This window comes from Crocuta crocuta, unplaced genomic scaffold, assembly GCF_008692635.1.
Source record: "Crocuta crocuta isolate KB4526 unplaced genomic scaffold, BGI_CrCroc_1.0 scaffold385, whole genome shotgun sequence".
Classification (NCBI taxonomy): domain Eukaryota; kingdom Metazoa; phylum Chordata; class Mammalia; order Carnivora; family Hyaenidae; genus Crocuta; species Crocuta crocuta.
Genome location: NW_027533270.1, coordinates 645,827 through 654,156, shown reverse-complemented (window position 1 = coordinate 654,156; position 8,330 = coordinate 645,827). Strand labels below are relative to the sequence as shown.

The following is an 8,330-nucleotide window of genomic DNA, read 5'->3' as shown; positions in this document are numbered from 1 at the left end:
GGGGATGCAATTTCTCTCTCTAGCTGTGAGAAGTCTCTGGAAATTGACTCATCTGAGAAAAATCAGTTACCAACACCTCCCCCCCCACCCAGCAACAGCTGAGGAAATGAGTATTCCAGTCCTGGGAGTGGGTAAGCTAGGTGGTACCCTGTAGTGTCCACCCCACGTTTCCATCTGGCAGACATACTGCCAACTGCTATACGGTTTGTTTTAAAGTAATCTCTGCACCCAGTGTGGGGCTTGAACTCACAACCCTGAGATTAGGAGTCTCCCGCTCTACCCACTGAGCCAGCCAGGTGCCCCCACTGTACAATTTATTGTGCATATCTGTGTTGGTGGGGGGGTGGGAGATGAGAGAGGTGGTAATGGAGATGGAGGTTGATGGGGAAGGTTTGGAGCCAGATACATGACTTTTTCCTCCTATGGAATCAAATAGCATCAGTCTCTTTATTTAGCTTCTTTAGCAGCAGATGAAGCCATGTCACTTGAGTTAAACGTATCCAAGAAGATTCCCCAGACTTCAGAACTAGGAGGAACCTTGAAGATCTTCCAGTGAAAAGCCCCAGAAAGGTTAAAAGGCCAACATCAGAAGTTAGGCTAGGACCTCATGTGCATGCTTGACGGCTGAGGCATAAAAGAGCGTGGCTGATACAGAAACATTGATGGTCATTGTGACAACCATCTTCCCCATCGTTTATTCTAAAAGGATTCCTGACTTTGTTCAGGTATGGGGACAAGACAGTACATGGAGCAGGACTAGGTAAAGTGACTGAATCACTTAGGGCACAAAACCTAAGGACACCCTCCTTCTCAAGATAGTAGGAAGGGCACATGATGGAAGAGGCAAATCAAAGCGCTATTGTACGTGCATGGCCTGGAGAGTCCGTGCCTTATTTATTGATGTATTTTTACCCTAGAGTCTTCTGCTACCTTACCCTATTCCTAGCCCTGGTGCTGAGAAGATGGGCCCTTCTCCCCCTGAAGGGAGGAAACCCATTCCCCGCAAACCATGCAACCCAGTAGAGGTCAGTGAGATGTAAGAGGATGTCAGCTCTGGGCCTCCCTGGAAAGGTTTTGCTTCTTGATAGAAAGGAGACACTGAAGGGACAATTTCACCTTTTTATCTGTGGACAGAGTCCTAGGAAGATGTGATGCCTGGAGCTGTTGTAGCCATTTTGCAACCATGAGGGGACAACCCAGCTGTTGAATAGCAGATGGGCTCAGGGAATGCCTGGTTCCTTGATGTGGGGCTGCCCAGTGAGCCAGCTCTGCAGCTGCCTTCCTCCAGGCTTCTGGAGTCGGCAGAGAGGAGATGGCCACGGTTTAAGGCCTTTTGTAATCCAGTGTTTTGTTACTTACTGGCCAAGTTATCCCAAGTATTGAGAGGGATCTTTCTAGCCCTTGAATGTGAGTTTTCTTCCATGTCCTTCTAAAGACCGATCCCCATGAGCATGATTCTCCTTCACCATCAAAACTCTTTTTAATATATTTTAAAATTGGCTGCTATCTCACTTTATTTTATTTATTTATTCTTTTAAAAAATATTTATTCTACTTTTGGAGGAGTGCCAGCCATGGAGGGGGACAGAGGATCTGAAGCAGGCTCTGTGCTGACATGCCGACAGCAGTGAGCCTGATGTGGGGCTTGAACTCCTGAACTGTGACATCATGACCTGAGCCGAAGTGGACGCTCAATGGACTTAGCCACCCAGGTGCCCCTATTTATTTATTTAATACTGTTTTTTAACGTTTATTTATTTTTGAGAGAGAGAGAGAGAGCACAGGTAGGGGAGGGGCAGAGACAGACGGAAACACTGAGTCTGAAGCAGGGTCTAGGCTCCTCACTGTCAGCACAGAACCCAATGTGGGGCTGGAACTCACAAACTATGAGATCATGACCTGAGCCGAAGCCGGATGCTTAACTGGCTGAGTCACCCAGGCACCCTGCCTCTATTTATTTTTAAGATTTTATTTTTATTTTTTTAATGTTTATTTTTGAGAGAGCACAAGTGGGGGAGGGGCAGAGAGAGAGGGAGACAGGATCTGAAGTGGGCTCTGTGCTGACTTCTAGGTATGGGGAGGCGGCAGCGTGCTGAGTGGGGCTGGGACCAGGTAAAGTCACTGAATCACCTAGAGCACAAAACCTAAGGATGCAGGGCTTGTATCCTTGAACATTGAAGTGATGACCTGTGCTGCAGTCTTAACGCTTAACTGACTGAGGCACCCAGGTGCCCTAAGATTTTATTATTTTAAGTAATGTCTCTACCCAGCACGGAGCTCTAACAACCCTGAGATCAAGAGTTGCACATTGTACCAAGCCAGCTAGGTGCCCCCAGGACTCTTTTACACTAACAAAAGCATTAACCTGGAAAGTGTTAGAATTTGTTAGTGTCCTGAGTGGATATCCCTGCTCCTCCATTTACTAGCTGTGAGACCTTGGGCTAGTACCTTCACTGCTCTTGGCCTCATATTTCTCATTTGTGAGATTTAGATCCTGCTAGAACTTAATCTCAGAGGGTAGTTGTGAGGTATATTTAGATAATACATGGAAGTGCTTAACTTGCTGCCTGTTAGATAGTAAGGATTCAATAGACGCTATGAATCATTAGTTTTTAGTAGCTATTAATCCCCTCTCTGGAACATTCAGTAAAGACGTACGGAGGACTTTTGTTATCTTTTGGCTACAGGCATTCATTTACACTAACAGGAAATAGCCATTTGAGGCTCACCCTTCCCCCATTCTGTGTTCATTTGGCTCAGGTGACCCCCATCCCATAACTCTGTTGGCAAAGCATGCAACACCAGACTGAACTGTCAGCCAATCCCTTCCAACCCATATGCTAATAGTAAGCATTCAGACTTGGGTATTCGGGGAAATAAAAGTCAGTGAGACCCAATGCGTGGGAGATCTTGGGAAGACTCTTTTTCCCACTGGTCCCGAACCTAAGAGGTGAAGGCATTAGAACTGTTGACACCATCTGGCTAACCTGTTGCTCGGGAGATGGTAGCTAGTACAGCAGAGGGCAGAAGCAGGAAGGCGGGGGTGGCGGGGGGGCGCCTGGGGGCCTCAGTCGGTTGAGCGTCTGACTCTTGGTTTCAGCTCAGGTCATGATCTCATGGGTTTGAGCCCTACATTGGGCTCTACACTGGCAGTGTGGAGACTGTTTTGGATATTCATTCTCAANAGGCTCCAGGCTCTGAGCTAGCTGTCAGCACAGAGCCCGACGCGGGGCTCGAACCCACGAACCAGGAGATCATGACCTGAGCTGAAGTCGGACGCTTAACTGACTGAGCCACCCAGGTGCACCTAAGTTTATTTTTGAGAGAGAGGGAGTAAGCACAAGTGGAAGAGGGACAGAGAGGGAGGAAGGGAGAGAGAATACCAAGCAGGCCTCATGCTGCCAGCGCACAGCCTGACACGGGGCTCGATCACAGGAACTGCAAGATCAGAACCTGAGCCAAAGTCAGATGTTTAACCAATGAGCCACCCAGGTGCCCTGTGGCATCCGTTACCTTGGCCCGGAATCCAGCCTTGCATGAGACTGCCTTACTCCTGGACTTGGCAGGTATGTGCGCTGAAGAGTTCTGCTTTTGCCAAACACAGTTTGGGTTCGTTTGCTTTCATTAATGGCAAAAGGAATCCAAACTCTTACAAGAAACTTGTATTACAAACTCCTGTCGTTTTATTTATTTTTTTTAAAGCAAGTTGTTTTTTTTTTAATATTTTTATTTATTTCTAGGAGAGAGAGAGAGAGACTGCGTGAGCAGGGGAGGGTCAGAGAGAGAGGGAGTCACAGACTCTGAAACAGGCTCCAGGCTCCGAGCCGGCAGTCAGCACAGAGCCCGACGCGGTGCTCGAACCCACGAACCGCGAGATCATGACCCAAGCGAAAGTCGGACGCTCAACCGACTAAGCCACCCGGGCGCCCCAAACTCCTGTTATTTTAAAGGTGAAACCTCCTAATTGTCCCATCCGAGTGGATTGCGGTTAAAAGCCCGTTTTGCGTGTGTGTAATACTAAGGTCCACTCTCTGTTTCCCACTCCCTGTGGTGGCCTGATGCACTTGTACTGCGAAGCGCTGTGGAAACCGCAGGGACTGGTATATCTTCTTGAAGAACTTCATCAGGTTTCTTGCCCTGTGGTTCCCTTGGCTTCATGTGTTTGTAGCACGTCTGTAACCCACTTTGTAGCAGTGTCGGCAGGATGCAGTGAGAGCGCACATGTAAGTGCTGTTCGTCCCCCTGTCCTAGTACCCTTGTACGTCAGGTGCTCGGAGACGGTGTAGGCTGGGCCGCGTGGATTTTCCCCTCAGAGCGGGTCCTCGTTTACCCGGGGCGCTTGCCCAGGGCCTCTGGTAGGAGGCGCGAGAGCATGGTGTCTCTGCCAGGTGGCTCTTCCAGAGCACACGAGGCCACCGAGCAGGGGCGCAGGTGCTGACGGGTATAAGGGAGCCCGATCCAAGGCTGGCAGCGTAGGGGACGGCCTGGCGGGGGCGTGAGGGAGAGGGGACAGCGGGCTGTTGGGAAGCTGAGAGCGTGTGGAATGGCAGAGGGATGGGAGCAGGGAGCCCTGTGTGAGAGGACAAGGTCAGGGGGACTGGAACGACCGAGGAAGGAAGAGCACAGAGAAGTAGATGAAGAAGGCAGAGCGCACAGAGTGGGGAGGACCCACGCCCTCAGGTTGTTAGAGCAGCGTCATCCCTCCACGTGATCATCGTGGCCTCGGGGCTTGGTGGAAGAGAGGGAGAGCTCCCGGGGGTACAGAGCTGGACCTGACAAGCAATTCGTATAAACTCTTTCAATATCGTTATCAGTAATTGTTCTTTTTGTTTCTAGAACGTTTTTCTGTCAGTTACACATTTTCACGTAGATGGTGTCATTGAGTCCTTACCACATCTCTGTTAAGGAAGCAGGACGGGGTTTAAGGTCTCTATTTTGCAAGTAAGGGGCCCAGGTTACCATTTTGCAGGGTCGCCTAGGTGGTATGTGGTAGTTTTGAGTCTTAGTTCGTCCTTCCTCCAGGTTTGTGGAACTGCCTGCCCGTCATTAAGCGTTGCCTTAGTCTCCATTGTTGCCCAGCTGGAGGGCCTGACCTCCGCGTCTTCCTCCCTCCAGAGCATCCTCTTCCTTGGGACCCAAGCAGTCTTTTTTTTTAATAAAAAATTTTTTTAATGTTTGTTTATTTTTGAGAGAGAGACAGAGTGGATAGGGGGAGGGGAAGAGAGAGAGGGGGAGACAGAGGATTCGAAGCAGACTCTGCGCTGACAGCAGAGTCCCATGTGGAGCTTGAACTCCCAAACTGAGATCATGACCTGAGCTGAAGTCAGATGCTTAACTGACTGAGCCACCCACGCACCCCTCTTTTTTTCTTAGGTTTATTTATTTATTTTGAAAAAGAGAATGAGCAAGTGCCCGTTTGTTTATTTTTAAAAGCTTATTTATTTATTTTGAGAGAGGGGGAGAGAGAGACGGGGAGAGAATCCCAAGTTGGGTTCCCTACTGTCAGCATAGAACCCGAGGCGGGGCTCGATCCCACAAACTGTGAGATCATGACCTGAGCCGTAATCAAGAGTTGGACACTTAACTGACTGAGCCATCTAGGCGCCCCCCTCCCCAAGTGGTCTTTCTAATCATGCCATTTCTTGGCTCAAAAATATGAGTGGCTTCCTTTACCTACAGAGTAAGGTCTAAAGTGTGACACTGCACTCCATGTGTGCATCATTTGCAGTCCATTGGCCTTTCCAAGTTCTTTCTCCCAGCCTTTGGATGCTGTGTTGCCCCCACGCACCACCCCAGCCAGGAAGGGAGTAGTAGCTAGTGTTTGAACACACCGCGCCCTTTGGAATCTCTGTACCTGGGATACGCTTTTTCCATTGCCAGAAACCTCACTCACCCTCTTGTTTGTCTGCCAAAAACTGTGTTCACCTGGGAACATCTGAAAAGTTGGTCTCAGCTGGAAACTTGCCAGTTGTCACAGGCTGACCACACAGGGGCATCACGAAGAACAACTTGCCTCTGCCCTTCTAGGGTCCAGATCTAGGTTACTCTGGTACCTAAGGTTTATAAAACCAAGCAGTTTCCTCATTGAAATGGAGAGGAAATATGACCCCCTACACACCACCAGCGTAATTATCTGAAGAAAAATCTGAGGAAGTGGTGTGTCTATCCCCAGTACTCCTTAAAGTCCTTTTTTTTTTTTTTTTTTTAAGAATCACTGGAAGAAGAACTGAGAACAGAAGCTTGGTGCTTCCCTCAAGAGTGTGGAAAGTCAGGGGAGATGGTCTCAGAGACGAAAACATAGGTCTAGAAAACCGAGTGATGACAACGATAGCACCCTGTCACTGGTGGCCAGTGATAACGATTTTACTGGGTAACTTTGCCAGCAGTAAATCCAACCCAGTAGGCGCTTTCAAAGCCAGTTCTTCCCTGACTTATTTCCCCTGCCGTGTTGGTTGGCACCTTAGATGGGCTGCTGCCTAAGGTGGCAGAAGGGGGAAGGCAGTGAGGCCATCTGACCAAGATTGGCCGTCACAGGACCTGGTCCAACTGGGAGGAGATTTATACCCAAACTAGTCTCGCCAGAAACAGAACCTGAGTCCCAGATGAAGAGGCACCAAGAAGACCATGCCCAGACCGCTAGTCTGAAGCATAGTCAAAAGAGGAGTGACCGCAAAAGAAGTTTAGAACCGACGTGGACTAAAACTAATGGCGGAGTAGTTCAGAACCAGGGCTGTGGACGGCAAGGGAGTACCGCCGTTCCCTTTTCTGGGAGGCCTAGAGCAGTTAACGAAGGCCAGGGGTAAACACCCCTGGGCAGCGTTTGCATGTTTTGATGCTGTAGCCTTTTTGTCATGAAATGGCCACTGGCCCCGAGACAGGGTCTGAGATCTCATTGCTTTGGCCAGTTCTCCCATTTGAAAAATGTCTGCCCTGAGATTATTGTTGGGTCAGGCTCAGCGTGATTTTGACCAATCTGTAGTTTAATTCAGAAATCATTGCTGGTTAACTTTGAACTCAGAAGATCCTGCCTGGTGGGCTCTACTAGATTTGTGACTGGCCACTCAGAAGGCAGAAATACCCAGAATGCCAGTCCCCGCAGTAATGTTCTCTTTAATGTAATCGACAGAATTGATAACAAATTAGAGTTTCATTATGATGTTTTCCAGAATAACTGACGATCCACAGGAGCTTTTATGCTTGTTTCATAACGTGCGATCTTTGTCAGAAGAAGCAGGTGGCATGCAGTTTAATACAAGCACATTTCTTCTTAGCAAACACTTTCTCCTCTGCTGGGAGTAATTCTGAGTTCAATTTAGCCTGACTACACCTGACCCAAGCTGGCATGATGATTTTGATCAGAACATGGAATTTGGTTCTGCTTTTTATTTTTTATTTTTTTATTTTTTTGTCCCCAGCACATAGGAAATTAGAGGTATGTGCATTTTATTTTGCAGTCCTAAGTTTTCTTACTTGGTCTTGTTTACCAGCATTCCTGCTCCCTGTGTGGGTCTTAGAAAATCACGGAGTAGCAAGTTAAGAACAAAAAAAAAGCTTTAAGTAAATGACAAAACATACTGATGTTCAGTAGAGTCAAGATGGTATTAACACCTGCACAATGACTTGTTTATCTCTGCCTTTACAGTGAGGACTAGATCAGCTGCATTTAAAATTTTTTTTCTTTCCTGTCTCTGCTGTTTTTCAACGTTCTTATTCTTTTTTCACTTAGATAAATTCAAAGAGTTTTAGCATCAACCTCATTTTTCTTTGTCATTTTCATGTTGCCTTTAGAAAGACTGTTCCTCTGCAGGCTGAAGGTGTGAGGGGCTTCCGCTGGAGTCTTCAGGTTGGGGTTTTTATGTAGGTAGTGAGTTTATTTATTTATTTAAGTGTTTTTCTTTTGAGAGAGAATGAGTGGGGGTGCAGAGAGAGAGGGGACAGAGGATCTAAAGCAGGCTTTGCACTGACAGCAAAGGGCCCAGTGTGAGCTTTGNAACCCACGAGCTTCGAGATCATGACATGAGCCGAAGTCGAAGGCTCAACCTACTGAGCCACCCAGGTGCCTCTGTTTATTTTTAACAGCTTGCTTATTTATTTTGAGAGAGAGGGAGAAAAGGTGAGAAAGAGCAGGGGAGGGGCAGAGACAGGGGGAGAGAGAATCCCAAGCAGGCTCTGCGCTGTCAGCTCAGAGAGGGACACGGGGCTAAGACCCACGAACCATGAGCATACGACCTGAGCCGAAATCAAGAGTTGGACGCCTGACCAACTGAGCCGCCCAAGAGCCCCAATTTATTTATTTCTACAGTTTTTAAATTTTATTTTGAGAGAGTGTGT

General features: G+C 47.9%; 1 non-coding gene across 1 annotated transcript; it reads right to left on the bottom strand.

Moving 5' to 3' along the window:
* Positions 1–225: 225 nt before the first annotated feature.
* Positions 226–298, bottom strand: TRNAR-CCU (transfer RNA arginine (anticodon CCU)). Its single transcript has one exon. It is a non-coding gene; the product is annotated as a tRNA-Arg (tRNA).
* Between the last annotated feature and the right edge of the window lie 8,032 nt (positions 299–8,330).